This window comes from Bison bison, unplaced genomic scaffold, assembly GCF_000754665.1.
Source record: "Bison bison bison isolate TAMUID 2011002044 unplaced genomic scaffold, Bison_UMD1.0 scf7180017864063, whole genome shotgun sequence".
NCBI lineage: Eukaryota > Metazoa > Chordata > Mammalia > Artiodactyla > Bovidae > Bison > Bison bison.
In genome coordinates, this window is record NW_011494635.1 from 8,733,882 (window position 1) to 8,751,492 (window position 17,611).

A 17,611-nucleotide genomic window follows, 5' to 3' on the forward strand; every position below is an offset into this window, starting at 1 on the left:
ATTATTAGAGAAATGCAAATCAAAACTACAATGAGGTATCACCTCACATCAGTCAGAATGGCCATCATCCAAAAAAAACACAAAAAAAACAAAAAAAATCTACAAATAATAAATCCTGGAGAATATGTGGAGAAAAGGGAATCCTCTTGCATAGTTGGTGGGAATGTTGACATAGCCACTGTGGAGAATGGTATGGAGATGCGTTAAAAAAAAAAAAAAAAACTAGGACTAAAACTACCATATGACCCAGCAATGCCACTATGGGGCATATACCCTGAGAAAACCTTAACTGAAAAAGACACACGCACCCCAATGTTTCTTACAGCACTATTTACACTAGATAGGACATGGAAGCAACTTAGATGTCCATCAATAGATAAATGGATAAAGAAGCTGGTAGATACATACAAGGAATTATTACTCAGTCATAAAAAGGAACACATTTAAGTTAGTTCTACTGAGGTAGATGAACCTAGAGCCTGTTATACTGAGTGAAGTAAGTCAGAAAGAGAAAAACAAATATTGTATATTAATGCACATACATGGAATCTAGAAAAATGGTACTGATGAACCTATATTTTCAGGATAGAAACAGAGATGTAGACATAGAAAACAGACTGGACGCAGTGGGGAAAAGAAAGGGTGGGACGGGTTTGAGAGAATAGCCATGAAACATGTACATTACCATATGTAAAATGGATAGCTATTGGAAAGTTGCTGCATAGCACAGGGAGCTCAACCTAGTACTCTGAGACAACCTAGAGGAGTGGAATGAGATGGAGGGTGGGAGAGAGGGAGGTTCAAGAAGGAGGGGACATGTGTATATTTATGGCTGACTCATTCCCACTCCAGTACTCTTGCCTGGAAAATCCCATGGATGGAGGAGCCTGATGGGCTGCAGTCCATGGGGCCGCTAAGAGTTGGACACGGCTGAGCGGCTTGACTTTCACTTTTCACTTTCATGCATTGGAGAAGGAATGGCAACCTACTCCAGTGTTCTTGCCTGGAGAATCCCAGGGATGGGGGAGCCTGGTGGGGTCGCACAGGGTCGGACACGACTGAAGTGACTTAGCAGCATGTTGTTGAATGGGAGAAACCAACACAACGTTGTAAAGCAATTATCCTGCTTGGGGCTGGCGCCCTGGGATGACCCAGAGGGATGGTACAGGGATGGAGGTGGGAGGGGGGTTCAGGATGGGGAACACGTGTATACCCGTGGCGGATTCATGTTGATGTATGGCAAAACCAATACAATATCGTAAAGTAATTAACCTCCAATTAAAATAAATAAATTTATATTAAAAAACAAAAAACAAAACAAAAACACAGTATGGCAGTTTCTCAAAAACTTAAAAATAGAACTGCCATACAATCCAGCAATTCTACTTCTGGGTACATACCCCAGAGAACTGAAAGTAGGACCTGAAATGATATTTGTACACCCATGTTCTTCATAGCATTTATAACAAAAGCCACTCAGGTACCTATTAGCAGATGACTAGATTAATAATACATCTATACAATTCAGACTTAAAAATGAACGATACCCTGTCATATGTTACAACATGGATGAACCATGGGGACATTACAGCAAGTGAAATAATCTAGTCATAAAATGACAAATACTGTATAATTTTGCTTAAATGAGGTACCTAGGTCAAATCCAAAGAGACAAGAAAGTAGAATGGTGGTTGCCAGGGGTTGGGGAAAGGGAAATAGCAAGTTACTACTGACATTTAATGGGTATAGTTTTAATTTTGCAGGATGAAGAGTTCCGTGGATGGATAATGTGATGGCTGCACAACCATGTGAATGTACTTAATGCTACTGAACTGTACACTTACAAATGGTTATAGTGGTACATTTTATGTATGTTTTGCCACAAAACTTTAAATGGAAAAACCAGGCAGAAAATCAGTGTTATAGTGACATAATGTGAAAAAGATTCAACGCACTCCTGCTGGCTTTGAAGCTGGAGGAAGAAGGGTGTGAGCAGAAGAAATGTGGGAAAGGCTTTTAGAAGCTGGAAAGGACAAGGAAACACCCTTAATCTGGACTTGCGTGGTGTCCCAGGTGCTTTCTGGAGGAAGTGAACTCTAAACTGAGACCTCAGTGACGAGACGGAGCTGGCAAAGGTGAAGGGCAGAGTGGTCCAGGCAGAAGGCGCATGCACCAAGACGCGGTAGTACATATGCTGGAGCTTGACCATGTCAGGGAGTTTGGACTCTGAAGTGCAATGGGATGGGGTGTGTGGTAGGCTGAACAATGGCCACCAAAGATATCTAGGTCCTAATCCCTGGAACCTGTCCATGTCACTTTATATGAAGATAGGGACTTTGCAGATGTGATTAAATTAAGTATCTGGAAACAGGAAGATTACCCTAGATTACCTGCACACGTGCACTCAGTCATGTCCCTCTCTTTATGACCCCATGAACTGTAGCCCACTATAGTCCTCTGTCCATGGAATTTTCCAGGCAAGAATACTGGAGTGGGTGGCCACCTAGCTCAGTTCAGTTCAGTTGTTCAGTCGTGTCCGACTCTTTGCAACCCCATGGACTCAGCAGGCCAGGCCTCCCTGTCCATCACCAACTCCCAGAGTTGACTCAAACTCAGGTCCATTGAGTTGGTGATTCTATCCAACCATCTCATCCTCTGTCATCCCTTCTCCTCCCGCCTTCAATCTTTCCCAGCATCAGGCTCTTTTCCAATGAGTTAGTTCTTCGCATCAGGTGGCCAAAGTATTGGAGTTTCAGCTTCAGCATCAGTCCTTTCAATGAATACTCAGGACTGATTTCCTTTAGGATGGACTAGTTGGATCTCCTTGTAGTCCAAGGGACTCTCAAGAGTCTTCTCCAACACCACAGTTCAAAAGCATCAATTCTTCAGTGCTCAGCTTTCTTTATATAAGCCTAATTAGATTACCTGGGTGGACCTTAAATATAATCACACGTATCCTTAAAAGAAAGTCAGAGGGAGATTCTGCTACAGACAGCCTCAACAGAGAAAGATATTTGAAGATGCTACTCTGGATGAAAGATGGAGAAAGGGACCATTAGCCAAGGAACACAGCGAGAAAAGGCAAGGAAATTAACCCTCCCCCTCACCCCTCCCCAAAGGCTCTAGAGGGAGGGCAACCCTACTAACTCCTTGGTTTCAGCCCACTGAAACCAATGTCAGGCTTCTGGCCTCCAGAAGGTAAGAGAGTACATTTTTGTTGTTTTAAGCCATCAAGTCTGTGATCATTTTTTACAGTGGCAACAGGAAAATAAGGGGAGTTATAAGGGAAGGGTGTAATCTGATTTGAATTTTGGAATGATTACCTCATTCTACTCTTTACTTTGAGATAGGATAAGGGAAGAAAACAGAGGCAAAGGGACCAATTGAGAGGCCTGTCCCAGGGAAGCAGGCAGTGGGGATGGAGTAACAGTGTCCAGTGAGTTTAAAGAGGTAGAGAAAAAAGTCACACTCCATCAGTAAAAAGATTTGGAAAGGGCCAGATTCCCACATTACACTGGGCTGCTAGGTAGCCATGCAGTCACAAACACTGCTGTGAGGAATATGGGCCGAGTCTGAGGCAGGTCACGGAACCCTATGATGCTGAAGACAGGAAACCCTGCCAGGTCTGTGCCCCAGGAAAGAGCCAGTGTGGAGCTCCCAGGGAGGGAATCCTGGCCCTGCTGAGGGGAGGGAGGTCAGGAGAGTGGCAAGGTCACCAAGGAGAGAGTAGGGAGGACTAAAGGGCAGGGCCAAGGGCAGGGATCCAATGAACCCACTAGGTTAGGCATAGGCAGGAAAAAAAGAGTCCCTGGAAGAGGAGGAAAAAGAGGAGACACAGTATCTTGGAAACCAAGAGAAGGAGTCCGTGATCAGCAGAGCCAGGAGCTGGTGGTGGGAACCCAAGGAATAGAAACAAAGAGCAGTCTCTGATTTACCACATAAGGTCATGAGGGACCTCAGCCAGAGCCAGTTCCTAAGTTTAGATAGAGTGGAAATCAGATTAGTGGTGCCTGTCCATTGACAGACCTCATCCTGAACATTCAAGTCTTTCTCCAGCCAGGGAAATGTTATCCTATACTAGCTTTGATTGCTGCTTCTCTTCCTTCCATTCTTGGTTTATCTTCTGCAATGTCTGTCCTCTCTCTCCAGCACTATTCAGTTCAGTTCAGCTGCTCAGTTGTGTCTGACTCCTTGCAACCCCATGGACTGCAGCACACCAGGCTTCCCTGTCCATCACCAACTCCCAGAGCTTGCTCAAACTCATGTTGCTGATGCGATCCAACCATCTCATCCTCCGCTGTCCCCTTCTCCTCCTGCCTTCAATCTTTCCAAGCATCAGGGTCTTTTCCAGTGAGTCAGTTCTTTTCATCAGGTAGCCAAAGTATTGGAGTTTCAGCATCAGCCTTTCCAATGAACACTCAGGGTTGATTTCCTTTAGGGCTGACTGGTTTGATATCCTTGCAGTCCAAAGGACTCTCAAGAGTCTTCTCCAACACCACAGCTCAAAAGCATTAATTCTTTGGTGTTCAGCCTTCTTTCCATCTCTCACATCCATACATACTTTTTTACTTACCAGGTTGATAAAAACCATCAAGTAGTCTGATGGCCCAAATGTGGGAATTCTCGAAAGTTAAGTCGCTCTCTCCCTAGTGAGTGATTTCACAAGGCCATCACTATAAATCTGACCTAGGCTTCCGAGGTGGCACAGTGGCAAAGAATTCGCCTGGTATACCAATGCAGGAGATGCAAGAGATGTGGGTTAGATCCCTGAGTAGGAAAGATCCTCTGGAGTAGGAAATGTCAACCTGCTGCAATATTCTTGCCTGGAAAATTCCATGGAAAGAGGAGCGTGGCGGGCTACAGTCCATGGGGTCACAAAGAGTTGCACACAACGGAGCACACACACAGATTCATTTGGCCCCATCTTTGTCTCCAGCCTGACTTCTCCCCACCTGCTTTTTCGTTTTTGTTTTGACTTTTACATTTCTTGGATTAGGAATGTTAGGAAAATACTTACACAGTCTACCATATTGTTGAACTGAAATTGCAGATAACTGATTTTAGGGCCCAAGCCCTTCTTTGTCTGTCTCAAGGATAACATCTGCATCTGTCTTCATAAACTTTCCAACCATCACCACAAATCACTGGCTACCCCCAGCCAGCAGAAGAGGGGAAAAAAAGCTAGCTAAATTTACCTACACTTTAAGGCAAACACAGAGCAAACAAAAGGCCAGAATTTAGAGTTCAGTCCAATCTTCCTTAAACAGAATATTGCTTCTCATACAAGGAAGAGTCAGAGGAAGATGATTGATGGGGCTGGGATATGGATTCAATTGGACACTTTTGCCAAGGATGCCCACCAGTATCTACAGTCTTGGAGAGAGAGATCTGCTCAGCTAGCTAGTTGCAATTCTTCTGTCTTCTCTGTTAACAAGAATTTATGAAGCCCTTTTGGACTCCAAAATGCCTTGTAAGGATCATTTCCAAGCATCGCTTCCACATTGCCTTGAGAATACAGAACAACTCTTCACCGTCTCTTGGAAGAGGGGAAAGTAAGAGAGAGGGGAAGGAGGGGGCTTCCCACATCAGCCAGCATCTCAGGCACAGAACTGAAACAGCTTACTGAGTCCCATACAGAGAAAGGAGAAGAGAGAAAGCATGGGACAGGAATGAAAGGGCAGATTTGACACAAATAATCTTTGACATTTAAAACATATTTAAACCTACTGAACCCCCATGCTGTGAACATGACCACTTAGCCCTCAAGAATTCTAAATCAGTACAACTTCTCTTTAGAAAAACGTTGAAAGATGGAACGCATGCATGTGTGTATGCTAAGTGGCTTCAGTTGTATCCGACTCTTTGCAACTCTATGAACTGCCAGGCTCCTCTGTCCATAAGATTCTACAGGGAATAACACTGAAGTGGGTTGCAGTGCCCTTCTTCAGAAGATCTTTCCAACCCAGGGATCAAACCCACATCTCTTATGTCTCCTGCATTGGCAGGCAGGTTCTTTACCACTAGTATCACCTGGGAAGCCCCATTAACTATAAAGCGCATCTGCTAAAATGTCTAGAGACATGAATACTATTGGGCTTGCAGAGTCAGGACATGAGCCTCCTAGTCACCTAGACACTGGACACTTGCTGAGGCCACTAACCAATCAGTCCTCTCTTCTGGCACCACTTCATGCCCTAGCAGAATGTTCTGGGTTCTACTCAGCTCCATTAAATACCTGTGTGATGCCATGCAGCTTGTCAGCAGAATCTAGTACTTCTCACATGAAGACCCTTCCTGCCTGCTCCCAGGACAACTTGAGGACACAATCTTCCCTGAGATCCAAGACAATGTCTTGACAAACCAAAGGTTCCTAAGCTACTGAAGATGATGACATCCCAGCTACAGAGAACTTTTGGGGCCTGCTTTTCATGCTCTGTGAGGGTACTCCTTCTTCTCAGACCCAAGGAAACTCACACATTCCCTAAACCCTGCCAAAACCACCTCCCCCTACAAACTGTTCCCACTATCCCCGGGTAGTGTTGAGGGGACGGCACCCACACCTCAGCCCGTCCTTCATCACAGCACTTACCACCACACAGAAACCACTCATTTAGTGTTTCTTTCTTCTCCTGAGCTTAGAGGTTTCTCTCTTTGGGGCCCAGATCCCACACTGTGTCTCTCTCCTGAAAATATTCCCATTCTCATTATTAGTTATTCGGTAACAATGGATTCAACAGTCAGCCCTAGGAAAGCTAGCCTGCTGTTTTATGTCAGGGAATTCCTAGAGGCAGATGATTCTTGTGCACATGAGTTATTGAGGAAGTGACTTCAGGAGAAACCTGTAAGGAAGTGAGGGAAGCAAGACTGGGCTGGGGAAGGAACTGGAGCCTAGCCACAGCCTGATCCCATGGGAGCTCTAGGGTGTGAACAACTTCATGGAACTGTCCCACCCTAAGAGAGGCAGACCAGGCCTTTGTATCTGGCACTAGTCAGTCATTGGCTGAGAGTCACCCCTGGGAGGAGGGGGTGAGCGCCGAGGCATTCCCTGAAGAGCAGTTCTCAAGACTAGGGAGCAACTGAGACCTGTCAATAGTCCACACTTATAACATGCGGTAGATAAAGGAGATTGGGTGGATACCAGCAGCGACCACCACACATGCCCCACGTTAGGGCTTGAAACAGCTCCTGGCTCTGTCACCTTCTTCCACCCACTCTCAAGCTGGGAGGAAACAGCTGCCCACCCAGCATCAATGGGTGCAATGCAAGGCTGAGCTGCAGAAACGGGGACAGATGCCCGAGCCCTGGACCAGTAAAAACCCTGCAGCTACCCTGTAGCTGTTGCACAAGGGAGTTTTTCCTTTCTCTTTTCACAGACTCTCCACTCACAGGTGTTTCCAGACTCCCCAAGAATAAACAAGGGGCTCTCCAGGCCCTTGAAATTAACCAGCTCAACTTCCTATGAGAAGAGAAAGTTTAGGAAGCTTAAGAAGGTAGAAAAGGCATTCGACGTTGTCTTAAAAGAACAGCTTTGTCTGTTCTTGGTTCTTGGTTCCTCCAAATTCCTGTGCCCTCACTCCCTTTCTGTCAGGGAGCCCAGAGAACACACTGAAGCTAATCTGGTTTCAGAGCATCGCCAGGAGGCGGCTAATCCCTACAAAGCTTCTGATTCAGCCTAGAGACCAAGTGTCTCTCATTGATCAACTGGAAAGTCCCAGAAGGCAAATAAAGAACAGAAACAGGGAAACCCCCGGCAGGAAAGCCCAGAGTGAGACGAGAACCTCCTCAGTGGTTTCTTTGCTTCTTTGTTTCTGTCTTCCTGTTTCCAGAACCAGAGTCAGGCCCCACATCCTGACTCCCACCTCAGCTCCCCGGGTAGGATGGGAGTGAGGGAACAACAGCCAATTTATAGGCCCCAGGCAGTCCCAGTCTCTAAGAAGATATAACTGGAAGAGGGAGACAGGCTGGGAAAGGGGAGGGCTTATTCCACAAAGCATTCCCAGTGGGGCAAACCCCACGGAGCTATGCCCTGACCAGTGAGAAGGATATGCACTTGGCCAGGCCTCAACTGAAACCTAGGTGGAAAGGAGTAACAGTTGACCTCAAGACACACAGCATCTCTGAGGTTCTAATTCTGGGTGCTCATCTGACTCTCTTGGAGTAGGAATGGGGTATGTTGGTGTGTGCTGTTGTGTCCGACTCTCTGAGACCCCCTTGACTATAGCCCACCAGACTCCTCTGCCGGTGGAACTTTCCAGGCAAGAATACGAGAGTGGGTTGCCATTTTCTATTCCAAGGGATCTTCCTGATCTAGGGATCAACCCACATCTTCTGTGTCTCCTGCACTGGCAGGCAGATTCCTTACTACCTCACCACGTGGGAAGCCAAGGGAGTGGGGTAGGAGGGTTGATTTGAAATTCCTGATGTTGAGGCTGCAACTCCGACCAATTTCTTCAGACCCTCCAGGAAGAGGTCCAGGCATGAGCATTTTTAAAACCTCCCCACGTCATGCCAATGTACAACCACGGCTGAGAGCCACCATGAAATATGATGGAGATACAGCTGTATAAACTGAGGACACCCCCAAACGCATCTCAAAGCAGTCTTTCAAGAATGGAAGGAAAAGAATTTTCTAAAAACAAATGAGTTGTCTTTTGCACCCCCCTCCCATTACCAAACTTCAAAGGGGAGAGGGGACCGCATAGAGCATCCCCAAGGATGAGAAGAGATGCACAGAGCAGATGCAAGGGGCCCCATCCAGCAAACCAGGGCACCACACCACAGAAACCAGGAAGTCAGCTACAGGTCCCAGATGCAAATGAAACACCAACTGGAGGCCTGCAGCTTCCCCTTTTGAGGCCTCTCTCTACCCCTTTTCTGAACCCTGCTCTGCCCTGCCCTCTGGGGACAATCTGGAGCTCCAAGGTTGGAGAAAAAAGCTCTCTGACATGGTGCTTTATACTAGAGCATTGATCACTGCTTCATCAGGTCTCCAGAGGGACTCCACTTTATAACCAGGCAGTGAAAGAGGAGATAGTGCTGCCCCTCTGCACTTCAGCTCGCTAGGATGGCAGCAGGAAGAAGTATCAATGGCAAACAGGAAACCCCAGTCCTATTGCACCACATATGGAAGGAGACTTGAGCTATGGCCTGGGGCCCTGCCAAGATCTAGAGATTACAAGAGATGCCACCTGAGCCTGTCCTAGACAATGGCAAAATCTGGACTGCCTAGGAAGGAACAGCATACTTTCCCTTCCATTGCTTTCTTCAGTAAAAGGTCCACTTTCTGGCCAAACCCACATGCCTCCTCCATTCCTTTCCCACCCCTGGTGTCCAGGCCTCCAGGGAACCACCTACAGGGTTCTCAGTCACTCTGCTCTAGAAAAGAGCACTAAACAGTACAAAAAGGAGAGATAAGGTCAAGCGTACTGGGTATATGTACTCCATTTCCTCAGCTTTATTATGACTGCGAATACAAAGCTTTGCCCCTCTGCACCCAAAAAGATGTTAGAGGTTAGAGAAAAGGGTGAGGGGAAGGTAGTAAGTTGGTGCAAAAGTAACTGCAATTTTTGTATTGTTGAAATTTGCTGTTTGATCCTGGAATGCATTCTTAAATAAATGTGGTTATATGGCATCATTTTAATGCATATTTCTTGCTTTATTTATTTATTTTTGGCTAATGACTTACTATTTGTTGTTTATATTCATTTTAGATCATGGAAATGACATTAGACAAAAAGCAAATTCGAGCAATTTTCTTATTAACTTGCAACATCAACAACACATTTGGCCTGGGAACTCCTAATGAACAGTGTGGTGGTGGTTCAATAAGTTTTGTAAAGGAGATGAGAGCCTTGAAGATGAAGAATGTAATGGCCGGCCATCAGAAGTTGACAATGACCAACTGAGAGCCATCACTGAAACTTAGAACCACATGGGAAGTTGCTGAAGAACTCAGCATTGACAGTTCTATGGTCATTTGACATTTGAAGAAAACTGGAAAGGTGAAAAAGCTTAATAAGTGGGTGCCTCATAAGCTGACTGCAAATCAAAACAATTGTCGCTTTAAAGTGTCATCTCTTATTCTACACAACAACAAACCATTTCTTGATCGGACTGTGGCGTGCGACAAAAACGTGATGACCAGCTCAGCAGCTGGACTGAGAAGATGCTTCAAACCACTTCCCAAAGCCAACCTTACACCAAAAAAAGGTCATGATCATTGTTTGGTGGTCTGTTGACAGTCTGATCCACTATAGCTTTCTGAATCCTGGTAAAACCATAACATCTGAGAAGTACGCTCAGCAAATCAATGATATACACCAAAAATTGCCATGCCTGCTGCTGGCATTGGTCAACAGAAAGGGCCCAATTCTTTTCCACCACAATATCCGAATTCATGTCGCACAATCAATGCTTCAAAAGTTTAACGAATTGGGCTGTGAAGTTTTGCCTCATCCGCCATATTCACTTGCCCTCTCACCAGCTCACGGACAGAGGAGCCTGGCAGGCTGCAGTCCATGGGGTCACAAAGAGTCGGACACGACTGAGGAACTTTCACTTCACTTCACTCAGCAACAAACTACCACTTCTTCAAGCATCTCGACCACTTTTTTGCAGAGAAAATACTTCCACAACCAACAGAATACAGAAAATGCTTTCCAAGAGTTTGTGGAATCCCAAAGCAGGGATTTTTAAGCTACAGGAATAAACAAACTTATTTCTCATTGGCAAAAATGTGATTGCAATGGTACCTATTTTGATTAATAAAGATGTGTTTGAACCTAGTTACAATGATTTAAATTTAAAAATTTATAGTCCAAAACCACAAAAATGTTTGCACCAACCTAAATAACTAAGAGGTTGGTGCGTCCTGCCTGAGGAGGGATGGCACTTTCATGCAGAGGCAGGCAGCAAAAACAACTAACAGAAGACTAGTCAAAGGAAGCCCTGATCACCCGTTTTCCTCACAAATAGTGAACAGAACAATCACAACAATATTACTACGCTAATAATAAAACAACAAATGTGAATAATAGATGACTAACAGAAATGCAAGCTTACTACAGGCTAGCTATTACCTGTTTTGACTCATTTAATGTCCATAACAACCCCATGTAGAAAGAAATCTTAATAGTCTCACTTTGCACATGAAGCAAACGAAGCACAAAGAAGTTAAGTATTAATAACTTGTCCAAAGACACACAGTGAGGAAGAGAGAGCTGGAGTTCAAACTCAGGACTGTCTGATGCAAAACAGAACTTATATTTACTACAGCTGCCTTGCAGTGAAGAAGTTTTCAGCTAAAAATCACCTGACCCGGCCATATTCTAGAGAAATATATATCAGAATCCCCCAGTTCAGTTCAGTAGCTCAGTCGTGTCCGACTCTTTGCAACCCCATGAATCACAGCACGCCAGGCCTCCCTGTCCATCACCAACTCCCAGAGTTCACTCAAACTCACGTCCATCGAGTCAGTGATGCCATCCAGCCATCTCATCCTCTGTCGTCCCCTTCTCCTCTTGCCCCCAACCCCTCCCAGCATCAGGGTCTTTTCCAATGAGTCAACTCTTTGCGTGAGGTGGCCAAGGTACTGGAGTTTTAGCTTTAGCATCATTTCTTCAAAAGAACAGCCAGGACTTTCCCACTTTAAAGATGAGGAAACAGAAGGTTGTGTGACTTGTCCCAGGTCACAGAGCTGACATGAACAGTGTTCCTTTTCTGGTGCCTTGGCTAAGCACTGGGCATGAGAGGCTCCAAGTAGGACAGGCAGCTGGAGGCTGGCTTCAGCTGCTGGCCACAGAATGCCCCAGAGTCCTGGGGAAGACAGGTGAGTCAGTGACTGGCCTGGCAGACAACCTGCAGGAAAAGCAGACCCTGCAGGAGATAGAGATCCCACCCAGAGACCTGGGTACTTGCAACGTCACAGGGCCATGAATGCCCAGACATATCTCACCCTCTGTCTACAGAACAAGCTATTCCTCACATTCATGGGCCCCACAAACTGTCTGTTCCTCGTTCTGGAAAATGCCTGGGGGTCTAACAATAGTTCCAAGGCCCCTGCTGACAGGGAACCTCACTCCTATCCCCGGAGAAGCCTCTGTCTGGTACACCTGCCAGACGAGTACATGAGATTCGGCAGGTGGTCAAGTGGGCTCCCTCGTGCCAGGAGCATGGTCTGCAAAAGCCCCAGCTTCTTCCACTGACAGCTTGGGCATTGATCCTTCTTGCTCAGGCCTTTTGCACACTGGTCTGAATTCTTCAGTGTGCCTGTGGAAGCTCTGAGGAAATGGTCTGTTTCCTGCTAAGAAGACCTGTCTCCTACTCCCATGCTAGTAGGCAGGTGGCCAGGTGAGTGACCTGGAGAGTCACAACAAACCCCTCCTCCGCCCTACAATCACACCCCCCGCCCCCCACAATCCCGCTCTCCTAAACAATCACCTCACAGGCCCAGATGAGTGATCTGGAGAGTCACAACAAACCCCTCCCGACAATCACACCCCCCGCCCCCCACAATCCCGCTCTCCTAAACAATCACCTCACAGGCCCAGATGAGTGATCTGGAGAGTCACAACAAACCCCTCCCGACAATCACACCCCCCGCCCCCCACAATCCCGCTCTCCTAAACAATCACCTCACAGGCCCAGATGAGTGATCTGGAGAGTCACAACAAACCCCTCCCGACAATCACACCCCCCGCCCCCCACAATCCCGCTCTCCTAAACAATCACCTCACAGGCCCAGATGAGTGATCTGGAGAGTCACAACAAACCCCTCCCGACAATCACACCCCCCGCCCCCCACAATCCCGCTCTCCTAAACAATCACCTCACAGGCCCAGGTGAGCAACTACTTGTTTATAGGGGAGTCTCATCTACATCCACAAGTTTTTGACTTTCTGGATGCATATTTAGAAGGAAACCCAAAGACCCTTAGCTTCATGTCAAATAAGCAGGGTGTTGGAATGGGACCAAAAAGACATAAAGGAAGCAAAAACTCCATACAGAAAAAGCTCTATGTGTGTGAATGTGTAGGTGTAGATGTGTGAGGAAATGCATAGGTGTAAATGTGTAAGGGAGTATGCATGTGTAAATGTGTAAGTATCGGTGTGAGGGAGAGTGTAAGTAAGTGTGCAAATGAATGTGTAGGTAGGAGTGTATGACAGAGTGTATGGAGAGAGAGGGAGTGTGTGTGTGTGTGTGTGTGTGTATAAAGAACTTTGACTATAGCTCAGAGAACCTACAAGACTTAGAAAGATAACTTCCAGTATCTACAGGCCCCCAGGGAAGGGCCTAGTCACCTCTTCCTCCCTAAAGCAGCACCTCCATCACCTTCACCCAAAGGGGTTCTGCCAAGATGTGTCCCCTCACAGGATAAAACTCAACGAAGTGCAAAATTCCATATAACTGACTTGGCACGAGCAAAGAATGGGAAGTTGGTGGAGGCAAATAAGACTAAACATTCCTTGACCTGCATTTCTCAAAACCGAGGGTTATTTTATGGGATATTTAAAGTCCTACCTTCCGAAGGGCAAATTAAGCTCTCCTCCAGCCCAATAATTACAAGATTCAAGTGGAGCCCTGTCTCACAGGGAGGGCCCAAAATCTGTGTCACCCCTCGTGCTCTGAGCCTCCACTTGCCATCAGCTCGGCAGGGAGTGCTGGCTTACCCAGGCCAAGCTGGGAGGCGGCCGCCAATGCCCCACTTCCTACAAGCACAGGTTTCTCTCTGGCCACACTTCCTGTTTACTGAGTGCTTCTCTGAGACTCATCTCTGACCTCACATCCCCTTCCTAAGGATACCCCAGCGGTCCTTCCCTTTTTTGGTGCTACTGACTGAGACTCAGCTTTGTGTGCAGAGATCTTAGGGTTTCCCCTCCTTGCTTCCCCGGAGCCAGGATAGGAAACGCAAAAGCCTAAAGTGCTGGCTTTCTTCACCCCCAGGTATGGGCAGGTTCCTTGCCCTTGGAAGCAGTAAGGAAGGGCAGGCAGAGGAGGGTCCAGCAAGTACTGAGCCTCCCCCTGGGGGCAGCCATGGTGCATCTGATATCCACCCTTTCTTAACCTCGTTAACACCCTACAGTATATACAGGCAGGGAAATTCAGCCTCACACAGCAGATCTTGGACCCAGGAGAGACAGCTCATCCAGGGGTTTCCAGAACATTTCCAGGAGGCTCAGGGGAAGTTTTACACAAAACCACACTCACACTCTCCTCGTCCTGTCCTGCAACCAGCTGACTAACCTAAAGAAAAATCAGCACCATGAAAAACTGAACTTCTCAAAATGGTCTTCAAAGGCCATTTCTGTAAAGTCTTTTCACTTCCCCCTCACTGTCTGGGATTCAAAGAGCAGCTGGGCAGAGAGAAAACAGACAGAGCCAGGTAAAGTAATTTCCAGAGAGCACAGTACGTACATCTGTCCCTCCCAGACCTACATTTTCTCAGCAACTTGCTGGAGGGCGGGCAGTTTCCTCTGGGAGCTTGATTAATGAGGAACTTAAAGCATTTTCCATAGAACAAGGCGTCCCACAGCAAAGCCACTTGACCTACTCCCTTGACCCCTGAATACAGTCACGCAACCTAGTACCCAGGTTCTGGGGACTGACGCTTCCTGATGTCCTCTCACCTCAGACCAGACTGAAACACACATACATACCACCTCCCCTGCCTCCACTCCTCTGCTCCATGTCCCTGATTATCCTGTCAAATACACAACCCACCATGCACACAAGAGAGCAATCCTTGGCCCAGATGTCTATAAAAGCTTGCATGGAGCTTTAGGAAGAGGGCACTGATTATCTGAGGCCACTACCCTTTTCCCAGAGTACTTAGGATCTCATGGACTCCACCAGTTAAAGTCTTCTCTGCATCCCAGGCAGGCTGACCCTGCCTGTGGACAAAGCATTCAGCAGCCGCCACAGGTGCCATGGTGGGTATTTAGTAAGTTGAGCTGAGCCACAGGATCTGGAATACACAAAGGACGTTTCAAATAGAAAGGCTGAGGCTCTCATTCTCATTCTTTAAGGAAGACGGTATCAACAATCCAACTTCCATCTGGTTTGGACCTTATTCACTACAGGATAGCTGTTAGGTTTAAAGCACAGTAAATCCCAAGCACACTCTCTGTCCCACCACCACACACAAAAAACCCTGGGATATGATGATTTAGCAGTAGAGGCCTGGGGCCCAAGGCCCAGCTGCTAGCAACCATTAAGTCCCAAATGTGATTAGTTGTGACGCCCACTGGCTGTCCACCTTTGTTCTGCTCGGCTGAGATGGAGGTCAGACCTTGACCCCCATCCCAGGTGATGGCAGCAGAAGCAACAAGGATGGCCAGGTCCTTGTGGTCCAGTCTGAAATGAAAATGCAAGAGACCAAATACCACAGTTCTCTTCACGGCTTCCTTGTTCCTTTTCTTCTTTTATACGAGCAAAACGGATTTTTTTTTTTAATTTTAAAGATATAAAAAATCAAAAAGATTAAGATCAACAAAAGGACAATTACAGTACAATTCCACTCTTAAAAGAAACCTAGAGTAGGCAAACTCAAGAAGATGTTAACAGAAGTTACCAGCAGCTGGGGTGAGGGGAATGAATGGAGAGTTAGTGTTCAATGGTACAGAGTCTCTGGAAAAGTTCTGGAAATGAATAGTGGTTACGGTCATACAACACAGTGAATGCACTCAATGCCATTGCTATGGTCTGAATGTTTGTGTCCTCTCCCAACTCTATATGCTGAAATCCTAGTGATAGCAGTTAGGGGAAGGGGTCGGGGGGGGGGGGTGGGCTTTGGGAGGTAAATTAGATCACAAAGGTAGAGCCATGAATGGGATTAAAAGAGACCCCCAGCTGCTTCTGCCACAGGAGTGTATAATAATAAGTCTGTGATCTTGAAGAGGACCCTCACCTGACCATGTTCACAGCCTGATCTGACTCCCAGCCTCCAGAACTGTGAGCAGTAAGTTTCTGTTTTTTATAAGTCACTCATTCTGTGGCATTTGTTATACAATATAGCTCAAACGGACTAAGACAGCCACTGAACTGTACACTTAAAAACGGTTAAAAAGGTGAATTTTATATTGTGCATATTTTAAACACAATAAAAAACTGAAAATACTTAATATAAGAAAATGTAAGATTAAAATCTTCCAAAATTCCACCAGTCAATGACAATCACTGTTAATATTTTTCCATATACCCTTTCAGAGGCAAATATAAATGGACCTTACAAAACCAGCACATTGTTTGGAAATGGCAATTGAAGAAAATGGCAACCCATTTCAGTATTCTTGCCTGAGGAATCCCATGGACAGAGCCTGGTGGGCTACAGTCCATGGGGTCGTTAAGGAGTTGGACACAACTGGATGACTGAACAGTAACAACAACAGCACAATGTTTGGTAACCTACTCTTTACAAATGTATATTTTCCCATGTTAACAGATACATATCTATATCCTAAATATTTTGTAATCACATTTTAATGTATTTTAATGTAGAGATACACCATGATTAACAAATTTACTATTTGGGGGCATTTAGTCTCCATTTTTGGTTTTATTATTATAAACAATATCTCACAGGACGTTGCTCATGCACTTATTTTTCTGCACGTGTCCAGTTCCTCTGGGTGGAACTGCTGAATCAGGGACTCCCTCAGAAGGGTTATCAATAGAGCCTTATGAGTAAAACCCAACCAGGAAGGCTGAATTCTGTCATATAGAAGTCTCTTCTTCCACATGAACTTTTCCTGGATTCCATGTGGGTGTCTACAACTTTGCACAGTGGTTCAGGAAAGGGCGTATCATTTCCATATCCTCTTTACCCACTCCCCAGTCCTCCTGGGGACATATCATGCCTAGGTCATTAAGTGAAACTGGCACACAAGGAAGGCAAAATTTACTGAGATGGTTCCACTGAAATCTCCTGTGCCAGCAGGAAAGACTATAGTAAAACTAAAACTCTAGGATGGCCCAGTGCTGGATGCCCCATGGTGAGTAACCTCTGTGTAGACACATGAAAGGTTTTTTTTTGTTAAAGGTTTTTTTTGTATGGACAGAAGGAGATTGCAATGGACTCTTCTTGAGGAGACCAGGGATTAGAAGGGACCTGTGGAATCATCTAATCTCTACCCTTGGAGGAGAGGAAATCAAGGCTCCACCCCAAAACTCATAGCATAGACACTTCAATAATTTTTAACTGAACCCCATAAGTGTCTCATACACAATGATTCAGTCAGTTTAGGGCACAGTTGAACATACCCAAATTTTGACACCTAATACAATTCTTTTTTTAAAAATATTTTGGGCCATGCTGCATGGCTTCTGGGATCTTAGTTCCCCAAACAAGGATCCAACCCACGCCCCCTGCAGTGGAAGCACTAGAAGTGTGGAGTCTTAACCACTGGACTCTGCCAGGGGAGTTCCGACACCTAGTATTTCTTTTTACCTAGTAATTACCTGCTGCTGCTGCTAAGTTGCTTCAGTCGTGTCCGACTATGTGTGACCCCATAGACGGCAGCCCACTAGGCTCCCCCGTCCCTGGGATTCTCCAGGCAAGAACACTGGAGTGGGTTGCCATTTCCTTCTCCAATGCATGAAAGTGAAAAATGAAAAT

The 17,611-nt window shown here is 46.0% G+C and overlaps 1 protein-coding gene across 3 annotated transcripts in view; it reads right to left on the reverse strand.

Annotated features, from left to right (window-relative positions):
• The window catches only part of RASSF2 (Ras association (RalGDS/AF-6) domain family member 2), a 56,985-nt gene that overhangs the window by 32,619 nt on the left and 6,755 nt on the right, over window positions 1–17,611 (reverse strand). Inside the window, exon 1 of one of the 3 annotated variants that reach the window (XM_010836430.1) lies at window positions 13,668–15,406. The exons of 1 other annotated variant lie outside the window; for it this stretch is intronic. The gene's annotated coding sequence lies outside the window, so the exon portion shown is untranslated. Of the gene's footprint in view, window positions 1–13,518; window positions 15,407–17,611 lie in introns of those variants that run through there. One more of the 3 variants, XM_010836428.1, reaches the window with a different exon arrangement.